Consider the following 14,857-nt stretch of genomic DNA (forward strand, 5'->3'; position numbering starts at 1 on the left):
ATAAGCCATCCCAGGGGGTGTGTTTAGCCAGCTCTTACGTCTTTGCTGGAAAATCAGCCATTATGGATTTAGAAGAATGATGCACTCTGGGACAAAATAAGGCCACACTCTACAGGATGTGGTCATAACTATGAGGAGTTGCCCTGCTCTCATTGGTCAGAAGTGACCTGGTGCTTGACCCAGAGAATTTTGAATAAGTATCTGAGAGGGGCAGAGCCCTCCAGATCTGCTGCTTTAAATTGAATGAAGCAACAAGTGCCCTGCTGAAAAGATTTTGCTGTGAAATGAACTCTAAGGCCTGACCTCTGAAGACTGCACCAAGTGAAACTGCAGCCCTGTGGATTACCTTGCTGCCAAAGGACTTAAGAGTGGAACTCCCTGCTAGCTACAGGTTAACAGAGCTCACCTGGACAGCCCCACAAAGAATTCCCAGCCTGGAGTACCAGTGGATTTGTAAGGGTTTTGTTCAAGTGGATTGTGGAATTGAAGTTTCACACTTTCAAGGACCCTCTTGGAGATTCCAGAACCTTGGACTGTGTGTTGGATATTTTGGGACCCGCAAGCAGAACTTCAGGAAGGAGATCTAACTGGACCCGCCTGCTGGAGAAGGCGGCACAACACAGTGGTGAGATATTCTCTAGAACAGTTTCTAAAGGTGTGTCCCTGTCAGAGAAAACAAAATGACTAAAAGGAGCACTGTTGGTTTCTAAGCCCTAAAAAGTGACTAATCCTTAAAAATGCATATCTCTTGGCCCCTACAGTGGATCTTTTTTGTTTTGGTGTCATTTAAAAGATAACAATATTACCTATTTTTATAAATTGGTGTCAGATTTTTATTTTGTGTTGTATCTTAATTATTTACTGAAATTGTGTTTTTCAATGCTTTACATACCTGTCTTTGAAGTTAAGCCTGTCTGCTCGCAGCTACGTTACCAAGGGTTGAGCATAGGAATAATTTTCTAAGACCTATGCTGACTGCTATCATGTGTTAGTGGCCTTATTGCCAGTGGCAGACCCACATTTGCCCCTACCAATAACCCACTTTCCAACATTTGGTGACAGCGGTGGGATGAGGACTTGTATTTAAAGTATACACCTTTCAGTAAAGTGAATTAAGATTGTAAAAATCCTCTAAATTGCCTTAGAACATAACTTTTGAGTTTAATTTTTGGAATTTGGACTAAACTGTTTTTAATCCATTGTTTTGATTGATTTTTCCAAATTGTTCTAAGTCTGTTGTGTCTAGTTTTTTGTGACCCAAAACTAGGAAACCATGGAGCTGGACCTGGCTAAACTGTCCCAGTTTAAGATGGCTGATCTTAGGGTACAGTGTAGGCTTAGGGGGTTGCCTGCTTCCAACAAGATTAAGAAGACAGCGTAGCTTAAGTCCCTAACGGCCTGGGCTGGGGTAGCTGAGGAGACACAAGGGGGATGGAGGGTGAGTCCCCCAATCTCACCCCAGAGGGAGGTGAGGATGATGCCTCTTCTATTTTTTCTAGTGTTAGCCATATGATTCCAGGTGGTGGGAGGGGGAAGAGGCCCTTACTCAGGAAGCACCACTGTCCCTTGCAGAGAGACAGCTTAAGGCTCAATTAGCTTTGATAGCTTTGGAGCAGAGGAAACTGGAATTGGCTGAGAAGAGATGGGAGAGGGAGGAGGCATTGAAAAGAAATGGTGGCAGCGAAAGTGAAGAACATGTTGAGATGTCCAGGGGTGGTAGATTTGAACCTAAACTTCCCAAGGGCATAGTCCCCGAGTACACTGAGGGGGATGACATTGACAAGTGGCTAACAGCTTTTGAGAGGGCCCTTAAAATGAGTAGGGTCCACTCTAGGTATTGGGGTGCACTCCTGTGGGAGTTGATATTAGTAGCTGGGTGGGATAGGCTCCTGACCCTGAAGGGGGAGGATGCAGAATCATACCAGCAGATGAAGGCATGCTTAGTCAAGAGATTTGGTCTGACTCCAGAGCAGGGTGCAGTTTAGAGGCACCCAGAAATTGAGTTCAAAGTCTTGGGTAGACTTTGTAGATATTTCAGTGAAGGCACTGGAAGGCTGGATTGTTGGTAACACAGTTGACTCATATGAGGGATTGTATAATTTGTTTTTGAAAGAACATATTGTGCAGAAGAGATGTTACGCCAGTATCTAGTAGACTCTAAACTGACAGACCCCAGAGAGCGGGGAGAAGCAGCTGATGAGTGGGTGAGAACCCGGGTTTCCATTCAGCACCATGGGGGTGACCAGAAGAAAGGAGGACAGGTCCCTCCCCAGGGGAAAACCCAGGGAAAGGAAGGTCAAAACCAAGAGTCCTCCAAAGACCCACAAAAACCTGCACAAGGAGTGGGGGCCCGAGCCGACCCAAATTCAAAGGGAGGGGGTATCAGTGAAAGAATGGTAGGTTCTTTGATCCCTCAAAGGTGGGTAAGTGCTTTGACAGTAACTAGCCAGGGCACAAACAGGGAGATGCTGCCCCCTAAGGGGCCGTCCACAGGGATTGCCAGTGTCAGTGTAGGCATGGAGAATGGTGCCCAGAGAGGGGTAGTCAGGTGGTGGAAGCAACCTTAGTGTCCCTGGGTGGGGTGAATATTGCAACCCTTGCTGCCTTACCTCCAAACATGGACAAGTACAGGCAGAGGCCTAAAGTAAAGGGGACTGAGGTTGAGGCTATCAGAGACACTGGGTCTAGTGTAACTATGGTCCTGGATGAACTGGTGCCTCCAGAGAGGTTGTTACCTGGTGAGTTTCACCAGGTGACATATGCAGACAGCACTACCAAACTCCATCCTATGGCTGTGCTGGATTTGGAATGGGGAGGTGTGACAGGCCCTATAAAGGTTGCTGTATCAAAGGTGCTCCCAGTCCAGTGTTTACTGGGCAATGATCTTGAAGCCTCTGTGTGGTCGGAGGTGGAGTGAGGACTCCATATGAAAATATTGGAGCTCCCTGAGTGGGTATGTGCTGTGACTAGGTCACAGACTAGCCAGAAGGGAGGGGCTGGACACTTGGACCCTGGAATAAAGGGCCAAATATCCAAGGACAAGGGCACTGGGCCTGGTGAGCCAGCCTAGGGAACTCCAGAGGTGCAGGAAGAATCTAACCCTGATGGGGAGGATCTGGCCTCTGAGGGAGGGACTCCATCCCTGCCACAGCTGTCAGATTTGGCAGAACTGACAGGAGCAGGTGGACCCTCCAGAGAGGAGTTCAGTCAGGGACAGCGTGACTGTTCCACCCTTGAGAGCTTGAGGTGGATTGCTTCTAAGCAAGAGGAGGGGGATGACGGTGGGTTTCACAAACTCTACTGGGAAGATGGACTGCTTTATACAGAGGCCAGAAACCTCAAGGAGGGGGCCACCAGGAGGTTGGTGGTGCCCCAGAAGTACAGAGAGTTCATCCTGACTTTGAGTCATGATATCCCCTAGGCAGGACATTTGGGACAGACAAATACATGGATCCGGTTGGTGAACCATTTCTACTGGCCCCTTATGTCTGAAAAGGTAAAGGAGTTTTGCAGCTCCTGTGTCACCTGTCAGGCCAGTGGCAAGGCAGGGGGCAAGACAAAGGCTCCCCTAATACCACTGCCAGTGGTTGGAGTTCCTTTTGAAAGGGTGGGGATGGACATTGTTGGTCCCCTGTACCCACCTACTGCATCAGGGAATAGGTATATCTTAGTGGTAGTTGACCATGCTACTAGATATCCTGAGGCCATACCTCTTAGAACCATTAATGCTCCTGCTGTGGCTAGAGCACTGCTTTGTGTGTTCACCAGAGTGGGTTTTCCAAAAGAGGTGGTGTCAGATAGGGGCACGAACTTCCTGTCCAGCTATCTGACTGCTATGTGAGATGAGTGTGGTGTCAACTACAAGTTCACCACCCGCTATCACCCACAAGGAAATGGTCTTGTTGAGAGATTCAACAAAACCCTGAAGGGCATGATAAATGGGTTGTCAGAGAAACTCAGGAGGAGATGGAATGTTCTCCTCCCATGCTTACTGTTTGCCTACAGGGAGGTGCCACAGAAAGGGGTTGGTTTCAGTCCTTTTGAGCTGGTGTTTGGACACCCTGTTAGGGGGCCATTGAGCCTGCTAAGAGAGTCGATAGAGAAGTCTCTTAAAGAAGCTAAGGACAATATGCTTGATTACGTGCTAGGCCTGAGATCTAGAATGGCGGAGTACATGTACAAGGCAAACAGGAAACTGGAGGCCAGCCAGGAGCTCATTAAGTACTGGTATGATACTCCAGGACAATTGGTGTGGGTGTTGGAGTCTGTGGCTCCCAGGGCCCTCCATGACAAGTGGAGTGGGCCCTATCCAATCTTAGAAAGAAGGGCGAGGTTACCTATTTGGTTGACCTTGGCACCCCCAGGAACCCTCATAGGGTCCTGCATGTGAATAGATTGAAACCCCACCATGACAGGGCGGACATGACCATGTTACTGGTCACTGATGAGGGTGTGGAAGAGGAAACTGAGCCTGTGCCCGACCTCCTCTCCACTAATGTGCAAGATGGGTCAGTAAAGGGTGTTGTACTCTCTCCCAAATTGACAGACCAGCAGCACAGAGACTGTAAGCAGGTGCTGGAGCAGTTTGCTGGCCTGTTCTCTTTGACCCCAGGCATCACTGAGTGGTGTGTGCACCACATTGACACTGGTGACAGCCTACCTGTCAAAAATAAACTGTACCGGTTGTCTGACCCTGTCAGAGCCAGCATTAAAGCTGAGGTTGCTAAGGTGTTGGAACTGGGTGTAATTGAACCGTCTGAGAGTCCATGGGCCAGTCCAGTGGTGCTGGTACCTAAACCTAATCCTCAGGGGGGACCCAAGGAGTTAAGGTTCTGTGTGGACTACAGAGGGTTGAATGCAGTCACAAAGACTGACGCTCACCCTATACCTAGAGCTGACGAGCTCATTGATAGGTTAGGCGCTGCTAAGTACCTGAGTACGTTTGATTTGACTTCAGGTTACTGTCAGATTGCCCTCACTGATGGAGCAAAGGAGAGGTTAGCATTCTCCACACAAGAGGGACATTATCAGTTCAAGGTAATGCCCTTTGGATTAAAGAATGCACCTGCCACCTTCCAAAGGTTGCTGAACAGGGACTTGTCTGGGTTGGAACAGTTCAGCGCAGCTTACATGGATGATATAGCTGTATACAGTTCTACCTGGGAGGATCACTTAAACCACCTAAGGGAAGTGCTTCAGGCCATGCAGCAAGCAGGTCTGACTATTAAGGCAAGCAAGTGCCAAATAGGGCAGAGTTCTGTGCTGTACCTGGGCCACCTGGTAGGTGGGGGCCATGTACAGCCTCTCTATTTTGGATTGCACAGCTCCTGTTACCCAGACTCAGGTCAGGGCATTCATTGGACTGACAGGGTACTATAGAAGGTTTGTTCAAAATTATTGGACCATAGTGGGGCCCCTAACAGAACTTACTTCTAAAAAGAGGCCCACAAAGGTGATTTGGACCCCAGAGTGTCAGAAGGCTTTTGACACTCTGAAAGCTGCTATGTGTTCAGCACCAGTAATACTGGCCCCTGACTACACAAAAGAATTTGTGGTTCAGACAAATGCTTCGGAGCAAGGGATTGGGGCAGTGCTGTCACAGCTAAATGAAGGGGGCCTTGATCAGCCAGTTGCCTTTATTAGTAGGAGGCTTCTTTCCAGAGAGCAGAGGTGGAGTGCCATTGAGAGAGAGGCTTTTGCTGTGGTGCGGTCCCTGAAAAAGTTGAGACCCTATTTGTTTGGGACTCACTTTCGTGTTCAAACCGACCACAGACCTCTCAGGTGGCTCATGCAGATGAGAGGGGAGAATCCCAAGCTGTTAAGGTGGTCCATTTCCCTGCAGGGAATGGACTTTACAGTGGAACACAGACCTGGGGTTGCCCATGCATATGCAGATGGACTTTCCAGGTTTCTCCACTTAGCTGATGAGAACTACCAGGGTGTAGGTTAGTAACCCATCACCTGTCGTTTGGGGGGGAGCTATGTTGCAAAGTCATCCTAACCAGGCCCAGGGCAGGTGCTGAGCCTAAAGGAACACATTAGAATGCAGTTAAAACACCCAACATACACTAGGGTACACTATTGTATGGTGGGGTACCCCTGTAATTGGTATGACCTACCCATAAGCCCCTAGTATATAATAGGGCAGGGGATTGAGACTAACTAGAAGTCCCCAGTACCCTGGGGTATGGCAGTTTAGAGGCCAGCAGCTTTTTCTGCCTAGCATGTGTGCAGTGCTGAAGCCTGAGGTCAGTTTAAAAGCAGCACTGGGTGCCAGGACTGCTTTGAAACAGTAAATTGCTGGTCAAATTCGACTTTGATGCTAGGAACACAGTAAAAGGAGAATCTGCAATATTTCTACAGATTCAGAACCCTTAAAGTCTCCCCTAGTTTCACAGGGGGTTGGGGGTCCTGTAGCAATTAGGGAAATACTTATAAAATATGTTTTTATAAGCCCTGGTGCTAGAAGACTGGCCCAAGTCATTTTCCCCATTGCAAACCCCATGGCCCATAGGTTAACATGGTAGGAAGTTAATGATTAATAAATATTGATAGGAGAGGACTAGCCGGACCATTCAAAGACTTCCCAGAATGGTAGTAGTAAATCCAACAATAGTATATCGTTGAATTTCTCCTAAAGTGTACATACAAGAAGTTATAAGACTTTCTTGTTTGTAAGTCCAAATTCAGCCTTCCAGTGGTCTGCCCTGATTGGTCAGAGTTAAGTGGATTAGCCAGGCTGCTTTGAAGAGGTGATAAAGAACCACTCTGCTGGGAGGGCAGTGTGCTGGTGTATAGGAATGCCAGGCCAGGAGGTGGAGTTGTAAACTATGCTCTTCAAAGGCAGAGGGGAGACCTGAGTTTCAGTTTCACCCTGACACTCTTGACCCAGAGTCAGGGCTAGGCTTAAGGAAGGTATGTGCAGATGGTAGGGGGAGAGTCCATGGAAATAAGCCATCCCAGGCGGTGTGTTTAGCCAGCTCTTACCTCCTTGCTGGAAAATCAGCCATTATGGATTTGGAAGAATGATGCACTCTGGGACAAAATAATGCCACACTCTACAGGATGTGGTCATAACTATGAGGAGTTGCCCTGCTCTCACTGGTCAGAAGTGACCTGGTGCTTGACCCAGAGAATTTTGAATAAGTATCTGAGAGGGGCAGAGCCCTCCAGATCTGCTGCTTGAAACTGAATGAAGCAAGAAGTGCCCTGCTGAAAAGATGTTGCTGTGCAATGAACTCTAAGGCATGACCTCTGAAGTCTGCACCAAGTGAAACTGCAGCCCTGTGGATTACCTTGCTGTCAAAGGACTCAAGAGTGGAACTTCCTGCAAGCTACAGGTTAACAGAGCTCACCTGGACAGCCCCACAAAGAATTCCCAGCCTGGAGTACTAGTGGATCTGTAAGGGTTTTGTTCAAGTGGATTGCGTAATTGAAGTTTCACACTTTCAAGAACCCTCTTGGAGATTCCACAACCTTGGACTGTGTGTTGGATATTTTGGGACCCGCAAGCAGAACTTCAGGAAGGAGTTCTAACTGGACCCGCCTGCTGGAGAAGGCGGTACAACACAGTTTTGAGATATTCTCCAGAACAGTTTCTAAAGGTGTGTCCCTGTCAGAGAAAACGAAATGTCTAAAAGGGGCACTGTTGGTTTCTAAGCCCTAGAAAGTGACTAATCTTTAAAAATGCATATTTCTGGTTTCCTACAGTGGATTTTTTTTCGTTTTGGTGTCATTTAAAAGATAAAAATATTACCTATGTTTATAAATTGGTGTCGGATTTTTATTTTGCGTTGTGCCTTAATTATTTACTCAAATGGTGTTTTTAAATGCTTTACATACCTGTCTTTGAAGTTAAGCCTGTCTGCTTGCAGCCACGTTACCAAGGGTTGAGCATAGGAATAATTTTCTAAGACCTATGCTGAGTCCTATCATGTGTTAGTGGCCTTGTTGCCAGTGGCAGACCCACATTTGCCCCTACCGATAAAACACTTTCCAACAGAGGTCATCTATCCTGCCCTGAATCCTGTCCTGAAAACTGTCCTGAAGCCTTTGTCGCCTGATCTTTCCCAGGGGACCCTTCCAGCTCCTTGGCCAAGGGGTTGGTTTCTACACCATCCTAGGTAATTATACTTCTGTGAAATATGTCATTGTACTGCTATCTCTATCCTCTCTTTTCTGAGAACCGTCATTGAAAAGTTTTGCTTCAATATAGATGACTGATTTATTTGATTAATTGATTTTTCTTCCTTGGAGAGATGGAGTTAGTACTGTATTTTGATTTTGGCTCACATGAATTTAACTAGAAAAAACATTTAAACCTTTCCCAAGTCTGTGGTTATTTCAAATATAGAAAGGAAAATTTACTTTATGTCATTTCACCATCAACTAGTTCCAACTAATAGGTCCATTGACCAGAGGAAAGAACTTTTTTGATCAGTGAGAAGATTAGTTGGGAATGACAAGTATCTAATCTTATAATAAGTATATTACAAAATTGACCCCCAGTGGTATTCAATAGCCTATGCAAATGTGTGTTTATGGGCCTAGTGAGTACATGGTGTTTGAGCACCTGTGGCTGGTAACCCCCTGGATCCGTTTTTCTGGTAGCAGAGCTATGGTTATTTTTGACTAGTTTGGTGAAAATATTGATTATTGATTTAAGTTTTAACAAACTCGTTTGTATTTTGTCTTATGTTGTCTGGAAATTCCCGGGAAGTAAATTGCGGGTGGTAAATGGAAGCCACACTACAGTGAGGTTACTCATCTGTTAGAATAGTGCTGAGAAGCTATGCAGGGCTAGCAGTGCTAAATTAGGGACTCTTTTCATATAAAAGTGAGAGTGACGGATAGCAAAGTGTTCGCTGGTGAAACTTTGGTCTTATATCATCTAGACAGGGCAAAACCAAAGGAGTAGCATGTTCTTCAGAGCTGGAATGAGGGGTAAGCGGAAGGATTTTACCCGCAGTATATGAAGAGTAAGCGGAAGGTTTTACTCGCAGTAAAAGAAATAATCTATCCTTTGGTTTTAGTGGAACAGACAGAGTAGCAAATGTTTTTATGTTGTTATTAATGGAAATTTAATAAAAATTGAAAGAAAATAAGTTTTTGTGTTACCTTGTAAAGGGAGGGTCAGTTGCCGGAGTTGCATTGATGTCACAGAGAGCCATGCTGGGATAGGTTGAAACAGCGGGTGTGTGACTGACGCAAATTTGCAAAGGAGGGGTCAGTAGTAAGGAGTGGTACTGATGTTTCAAAAGGCCGCGCTGGGATTGGTCAAACCACGAGTGTGTGCAAGAATCTAAGTGATTGTCAAAAATAGAAGCAGGAATAGTATTGGACAGTGGAGTGTGCATGTGGAAATACAATCCAACATTAATAGGGAATCGCCCAGACAGAAGATATTTAGGATTTGCCAGAGACGAATATATAAAAAGACCCTCACCTAAAATGTACGGATTTAATGCAAAAAAATAAGAAATTACTTTAAGAAAGATAAACCCATTAAGACTAGAGAAGGAATTATTTTCCGACCACCAAAAACACCTGCATCATTTATGATGATGGAAAGAGGCTACCATACCTGTGTGTGGTTAGAAAATTGGATAGAATACACTAAAGGAGATGGAGTGTAAGCTTTTCCAGAAAATGGCACGTTCAATGGGAGAATCCTTCAAAATTTGAGAATGCGGATGAATGATTTAGAGCCGAGACCTAGATTAACACAGTATGAAGCATTAGAAGAATGGGAAACTGAGTCATTTGAGCGCGACAGATCCAGAAGTAGTAGGAGTTATAGAGGATTTTTCCCTAACAGATGCGCGATTCACGAGAAAATCAGGTGAAACAATTGGAGACAAGCGATGATTACAGAAGGATTGTATCCTGTATTAATGGCTGAGGAACAGTCAGGGGGCAAGTTTACAGGAAAAACTAAGCATTTTAACAATGACAGGTTGTGGGGAATCAGAGGATGAGTTTATGGAGGACATTCTAACAAAAAACCCTCCACCGAACACCCAGCACGAGAGGAGTCCACTTCAACGCTTTCATGGGCTCCTCCAAGAAGCACCGCAAGGATGACGAAGAATGACACCGTGAACACAAAAAACACAAACACCGGGACAAGGTGCGCGGGCCCGTAAGCGTTTCCGGGAGTGAGGTGGCCGCAACCGAACGACTAGCCGAGGGGCTTCTGCTGCCATTGAGGGGGGCCCGCCAGCTTCTGCTGTAACTGCCCCCATGAGCTCTAGTCAGAGGTTAAAGAAGGAAAAGCCAGACCCGGGATACAAGCAGCAACAGCAGGCTCCTGCACCAAAATCTGCTTCTGGTGATGCTTCTCTTAGCATTGAAGAAACAATCAAATTACTTGCAAAGCTTGGCTTAAAACCTCTGGAATTAAACACCGTGAAACAAGAAACTGGCAGTAAAGAAGACCCAGTGGCTGCCGAGGTGATCAACCCCATCACTCTAAGAAAGCGAGAGGAGCTATGTGAAAAATTGGCCGCAGCGAAGGAGAAGCGTCTTGTGAACCAAAAACTTCGGATGGTCAAGGCTCTGGGAGAAGATGAACTCTGGCTGGATGACACTGTGTCTTGGATTGAGAGGAGTCGGACGTTCCAGGTTGAAAGGAATATGGCTGAGAGAAGGGCAAAACTTTTGGAGGAAATGGATCAGGAATTTGGTGTGAGCAATCTTGTGGAAAAAGAGTTTGGGCAAAGAAAGGAAGGATACAGTTCTCGTGACTTGCAAGGGCTTACAGTGTAACATAGCATTGACTCCTTTCAAGAAGGACACACAGTTGTCTTAACGCTAAAAGATAAAGGTGTTCTGGAGAAAGATGACAGTGACGTCCTTATGAATGTGAACATTGTGGATCTAGAGAAGGCAAAGAAGAACACAGAGCTGAAGAAGAAGCGACCGGACTACAAACCTAACGAAGAGGAAGAAAGTGTAGAGAATATGGCAATGCTGAAACAGAGGACTATGCTTTCCAAGTATGATGAAGAGATTGATGGGGAGAAGAAGAAATCTTTCTGGAGGTAATTCTGATTGCTCTTGGGAGAAAGAGCTACAGCACATCAGAGAAATCCTACGAAACCAGGCGCAGTCTCTGGACCTGCCTGCTGTGAAGATTGCATCTGAGTATTACACTCCAGAAGAAATGGACGTGAAGTTCAAGAAAACTAAGAAGAGAGTGAAGTGAATCCGCAAGAAGGACAAGGCTCTACGAGCAGCGCATCTGCTTTTTAGGTTTGAAATGTCAGATGACAATTATGGATCTTGAATACGTGGCCGAGGCTTATGGCACTCAGAGCCTTAAGAAGAGTTAGAAGAGGGCAAGTACTATGAAATTGGGTCTGAATACCCATATTTATTTCCTCAATCTGATGACTGGCGGGTAGAAATAATGGATATCAGGAACGATGAGGAAGGGAAATCACCAGACTCTCCTGTGCACATTGAAGAGGATGAGGCTGAGCTGGAACTTCAGAAACAGCTGGAGAAAGGCAGGAAACTGAAGCAACTGCAGCAGCCTAAGGACAGTGGTGAGAAGGTTGCTGATATGGTGAAGAAGCTGGAGGCCTCCAAGGGAAGAGAAGATGATGATGACCCAGAAAAGAAAGGAGCTATTGTCTTCAATACGACCTCAGAATTCTGCAGGACACTGGGCGAGATACCTACATATGGTCTAGCTGGGAATCAAGAGGACCAGGAAGATCTTGTGGACTTTGATAAAGAAAAGGAGGGATCCCCTGATCAAAACATGGATTCAGAAGGCGAAGAAAATATTGGCTGGAGTACACTTAATCTTGATGAAGAGCAGCACCAAAATGATTTCTCTACATCTTCAACCACCATTCTGGATGAAGAGCCAATTGTGAATAGAGGCATTGCAGCAGCACTGCATTTGTGTCAGAACAAAGGCTTGTTGAAAACACAAGTGCAGAAGGTTGCAAGAGTGAAGGCCCTGAACAAGTCCTTGCCCTCAGCACTATACTGAGAATAAAATGACCGTTGATGACAAATATAGCAGGAGAGAGGAGTACAGAGGATTCACCCAAGAGTTCAAAGAGAAGGAAGGCTACTGACCTGATGTAAAGATAGAATATGTGGACGAGACTGGCTGACAATTGTGCCCAAAGGAGGCCTTCAGGCAACTTTTGCATAGGTTTCATGGTAAAGGCTCAGGCAAAATGAAAATAGAAAGACGCATGAAGAAGCTGGAGGAGGAGGCACTCCTGAAAAAGATGAGTTCCAGTGACACTCCCCTGGGCACTGTAGCATTATTACAAGAAAAACAGAAAGCACAGAAGACTCCCTCATCGAACTGGCAGCGAGAAGAGCATGAATGCGAACACCATAACAAAATGATTCATTGTGGGAGAGCAGGAAAAGTGGATGGCATCCCTGTGCAGTCGTCCTCTAAGTTCTATTTGATGTGTCCAGGATTTGGAACGCAGGAATGCTATTGTTGGATCCAGCACCATCAATTGAGAAAGTTTAAAATGGGCCATGGGATTTGTCAGAGACCTTATTGGAGTGACAGATACAAAACAGGTCAAATTGTGTAAAATGTGTCATCAAAGATTGTCTTGTGAGCCCAAGCGATTATTGGAACAAAGCTGTCTAAGCATCTCAGGGATTAAAATATAGAGATAATTTCCTGGTGTTGCCCATTGCTTAATTTTATGATTAAAGTGTCCCTCAGAAAGCCGTGCCCTGTTTGAGGCACAGCATCTGCAGGTTGGGGACTGTCCCTGGTTACAAATAGCACCTTAAGGGGTTGTCTGAAATAAGAAAATACCCTCCAGCATTTCTAAGCACTGTCAGCCTTTCAGAAAACTGTGATGATTTGTAAAAGGTTTTGTCATACTTGGAGGAATAACTCTGTGATCATGTTTTGAGAGGGTCTTTCCTAATAGCTACCTTTCAATCAGTCTCCTTCAGTTTGAAAGCAGAGGACCATTTCACCATCATACGTTTTGGTTTTTGTTGATATAAGTGAAATAAGTGTTTGTTAATAAAAAGCTTCTTTTTAATGTAAACAAAAAACCTCCACCATATCAGGAAGGACCTAGTAGAACTACTCCAAGTGCCCCTGCCTTGGAAACACTCTTGGTTCCACAGGTTATACCTGATCCAATATTTGGAAGGGTACTTCAGGAAAAGGAAAGGGAAGCAATAAATAAAAACAGAGAAGAAATAATACAGGAAATAACCCAATTGAATACACACCCTGAAGCATTGACTATACCCGTGAGTACAGGTCCTGTTGTTCCATTGTATGGAGACAAAGTAAATTGTGCAAAATCACCAGCTATGACAACTCCCATAATCAAACATACAAAAGAAATTGTAATAACTGATGATCAAGCCAGTGAATGCGATTCGGTAATTTCATTAATGGATTTGCCGATAAGAGGACAGGTAAATGAAACCCCGAGAAGAGTTACACCTAGCTGTTCAAAAGAAACAAAACTAGTAACATCCACAGGAGTCAAAAGTGCAACAATAGTATCCCCAGAAGATTTAGAAAGATGGGCACAGGGAATAGAGAAACCAAACTCATCACCAAAGATTTTGGACATTTTCAAATTGAAAGTGGAGTTAGAAGAGATGATAGCTGGAAATGTGGGCATAGATAGGCTAAACACTTATAGTGAAGAAGAGTTGTTGTTCATATGTAGAAGCATAACTAGAAATGCTAAGATATTTCATGAAAAATTGACAGAGCTTGCCTCCGAAATGGGGATTGAAATAGGGAGATTGGAAGTACTACAGAAGCCATATAGAGCAGAATTAACTGACAAAGATTTGGAAAATATGAATGTGTCTGGAAGGAAATTACAGATTAAGGAGTTAATGTCTATTTTACAGAAGTGGGGAGACTTAGATAGATGGAAGACTAGGTGGACAAAGAAGAAAGAGGAAGCACAGGCAAGTCGAACCGCATCTGAGTATTTACTAAAAGAAACAGGAAAGACAGAGAGGTTGTGCCCGATGAGAGAAGTTCCTGGAGGAGGATATGTGCATGTTCCATGGAGTCGACAAGATATTTTGTCATTAACAAATGATTTTCCCAAGTTGAGAGAAAAAACAGTTGAATGGTACAAGCAGGTTGAAAGTCAAGTCAAGTCAAGTCAAGTCATAAAATTTGTATAGCGCACTACGTACCCAGAGGGTTTCAAGGCGCTTAGGAAGGGGAGGAGGATTATTTGTCAAATATCCACGTTTTAAGCTGCTTTCTGAACGCTAGGTGGTTCTGGGTGAGGCGAAGGTAGGCGGGGAGTGAGTTCCATGTTTTAGCAGCCAGGTATGCAAAGGATCTGCCTCCCATGGTGGTCTTGTTGATGCGAGATATAGTGGTGAGGGCTTGGCTGGAAGATCGTAGTTGGCGGGAGGGGGTGTAGAAGGACAGTCGAGAGTTGAGGCAATCTGGTCCGATGTCGTAGAGTGATTTGTGTGCGTGGGTAAGCAGTCGGAAGGTGATCCTCTTATTGACGGGTAGCCAGTGGAGGTCTTTAAGGTGATCAGAGATGTGTTCGTTGCGAGGGATGTCTAATATGAGCCTGGCTGATGCGTTTTGGATTCGTTGGAGTTTCTTCTGGAGCTTTGCGGTAGTACCCGCGTAGAGGGTGTTTCCGTAGTCCAGTCGGCTCGTGACTAGAGCGTGGGTAACTGTTTTCCTTGTTTCGAGGGGGATCCAGCGAAATGTTTTTCTGAGCATGCGAAGAATGTTGAAGCAGGAAGAGGATACGGCGCTGACTTGTCTGTTCATTGAGAGTGAAGAATCCAGGATGACGCCTAGGTTCCGTGCGTGGTCTGTCGGGATGGGTGCTTTTCCGAGGGCTTC

At 45.4% G+C, this 14,857-nt stretch overlaps 1 pseudogene; it reads left to right on the top strand.

Annotated features, from left to right (window-relative positions):
- Positions 1 to 10,051: 10,051 nt before the first annotated feature.
- LOC146866053 (U4/U6.U5 tri-snRNP-associated protein 1 pseudogene) lies at positions 10,052 to 12,444 on the top strand (annotated as a pseudogene).
- Positions 12,445 to 14,857: the final 2,413 nt, after the last annotated feature.

This window comes from Triturus cristatus, chromosome 2_1 (assembly GCF_964204655.1).
Source record: "Triturus cristatus chromosome 2_1, aTriCri1.1, whole genome shotgun sequence".
In the NCBI taxonomy this organism is placed as follows: Eukaryota; Metazoa; Chordata; class Amphibia; order Caudata; family Salamandridae; genus Triturus; species Triturus cristatus.